The sequence below is a fragment of the Salvelinus sp. IW2-2015 genome, unplaced genomic scaffold (assembly GCF_002910315.2).
Source record: "Salvelinus sp. IW2-2015 unplaced genomic scaffold, ASM291031v2 Un_scaffold16339, whole genome shotgun sequence".
Classification (NCBI taxonomy): Eukaryota; Metazoa; Chordata; class Actinopteri; order Salmoniformes; family Salmonidae; genus Salvelinus; species Salvelinus sp. IW2-2015.
The window spans coordinates 9,424-11,827 of record NW_019957542.1 but is presented as its reverse complement, the minus strand read 5'-3'; the positions used below and the strand labels follow the sequence as shown (position 1 = coordinate 11,827).

The 2,404-nt window shown below is 50.1% G+C and overlaps 2 non-coding genes across 2 annotated transcripts; both read right to left on the bottom strand.

Annotated features, from left to right (window-relative positions):
• Nucleotides 1–435: 435 nt before the first annotated feature.
• On the bottom strand, nt 436–507 carry trnad-guc (transfer RNA aspartic acid (anticodon GUC)). Its single transcript has one exon. It is a non-coding gene; the product is annotated as a tRNA-Asp (tRNA).
• Nucleotides 508–1,057: 550 nt separating this feature from the next.
• On the bottom strand, nt 1,058–1,127 carry trnag-gcc (transfer RNA glycine (anticodon GCC)). The gene has a single exon. It is a non-coding gene; the product is annotated as a tRNA-Gly (tRNA).
• Nucleotides 1,128–2,404: the final 1,277 nt, after the last annotated feature.

Below are 2,404 nucleotides of genomic sequence, written 5' to 3'. Positions count from 1 at the left end.
TTTCCCTCTCTCGACTCATATTGTCCTACTCACGTGGCAACAACGACAATGCARGCAATGGCAAGATAGCGACACTCCGTTAGGTGGTTAGCCTGCTAACGTTAGCTAGCTAGCTACTCTCCCAATGTCTCTCACTCGTTGTCCGTTCCAGGAATATGGGCTGGTGCTCACATTAAAATAAATCTCAGCGGTGCCTCCAAATTTGTTACCCTTCCAATGAGCTTATCATATAAACTACAATGCGAAAAGTACGGTTTACTCCACTTTTAATCATGTCAGCACAGGTAACAGCTGTTTACAGTCTTTCTTTAGTTTTTCATTCTTACTCTTTCCACCCCAAAGGCTGGAAATCGTATCATAAAGCTTTAATTCCAAGCATATTTTCTGCTTTGTGGGCTCAGCGACATTGTACACCCTAAAAAAAAGCAGTCCTTCCTCCCCGTCGGGGAATTGAACCCCGGTCTCCCGCGTGACAGGCGGGGATACTCACCACTATACTAAYGAGGAGCAGGAGGGTTGGCCTTTTGAAAAAAAGTGGAGCATTGGTACTAACCCTAAATGTGGAGTGTTGGGCGTTAATCCTTCTATCAAAAACATCTGTAGAGACTGAATGGTTAGAGCTAGAAACTAGTATGACCCGTCTTTGGAAGGCTGAGACTCTCACGAACACGTACATGTAATCGATTTTGCTCTATACTGCTCACAAGCCACACAATAGTAGTTAGAAGGTGAGGCGTTTGTGGGAAATCCCAGGACATTGTCACAAATGCCAAACTCAAGACAGTTGTCMCTRACTAGTTGGATATTCGTTTCCCATTTAACAACTAAAGCCTTGCACAAAGTAAATCACCTCACACACTGGAAATCTACAATGGATTCACCAAAGTCTACTGAGAATGAGTAAATGTCCAAACTGTAAATGAAAGCAAAATCAGATTTTTCAAGAGTCAGTTGAGAATTCTACCATGACCAGAGATTTCTGTTAGCCTGGCAATCTAACAGAGATTTCTTCCTCAGGGGTTTGCATACTTGTCGAAATTACATGTTCAAAATTTCCTGCATTGGCCGGGAATCGAACCCGGCCTCCCGCGTGGCAGGCGAGAATTCTACCACTGAACAACCAATGCCTATATTTCTTTATTTCCCATGGTGTCACGACTCCTGCCGAAGTCGGTCCCTCTTCTTGTTCGGGCGGCGGTCGACGTCATTGGTCTTCTAGCCATCGCCGCTCCACCTTTCATTTTCCATTTGTTTTGTCTTGTTTTTCCACACACCTGGTTTACATCCCCTCATTACACTACGTGTATATTATCCTCTGTTCCCCTCGTGTCTTTGTGTGKTATTGTTAGTTCGTTTCGTGTGTGACGCTACAGGCTGGTTTTGCGCCGGGTATTATGTTAACCCGTGGTTTTTGTATTTTGCACTATTTTGTGTATTTGTGCGCTCGCTTTTTCCTTGGGCCGGAGTGTTGTTACGCAGTTGCGTCCGGCTGTCTGTTTTTCCTCTGCCTAATAGAAGGCTAGCGCTGTTTCACTACATCTCTGCTTCTCCTGCAGCCTGCATCTTCCATTCCGACCACGTGTGTAAGCGCACACTGTACAGATATACCACACCGCTGCCTTAATGGATAGTTGCAGCAGGAGGCAGATACCTGTTGTAGGGATCGAGGAGCGTCGTCGAGAGCAACACGGCAGAATGCTTCCACCAGTCTCGGCGCTCTTATGGACCGCGTCGTGCAGACCGGATGGATCCGCTGAACGGAAGAGAGACGAGTGGAGTCCTTCCACGCCTCCACCAGCACAACAGGGTCTGCCACTACTCGGCCTCCACCTTTAGTCCCATGGTCCCAATGGGATTTCGTCTCGCCTTTCCTCCCGGGGACTATCGATAGGGACGGCGGCACGCGTGCCAGGGTTTCCTGCCTTGGCAGCTGGACCTGTACCGGCTCCCTTCGGGACGTGAGAGTGGTGGTCCGCCTCTTGAGTCTCGTGCCTCCTCATGGGGAAAAGCCCTGGAGTGGGGCTAAGCCATGCGTGGGTAGAAGGAGAATGCGGCGCTGGAACCACTTCAAAGAGTTCCGCCCGCCGCTTCCGGGCCAGTCTTCGACGCACAGCCGCCGAGGGTAGAGGCGGGCGGGTGAACATCCTCTGCCACCTGAAGGCAGGGACAAGGAGCACAGGAATTTGCCCTGGACTTTCGGACCCTGGCCGCCCGGAGCGGGATTGGAACGCAACGGGCCGCCTTATCTGGACACACTCATCGCTGCAGCCTGTGCGAGGATTTCCGTAAGAGTTTGGCCTGCCATGGGATACCTACGCTCACCTTTGGACCAAGCTGATGGAACTGTCATTCGGGCTGGATACCTGGCTGGCAGTGACCGGGACATTCAAGAGAGGGCTCTGTT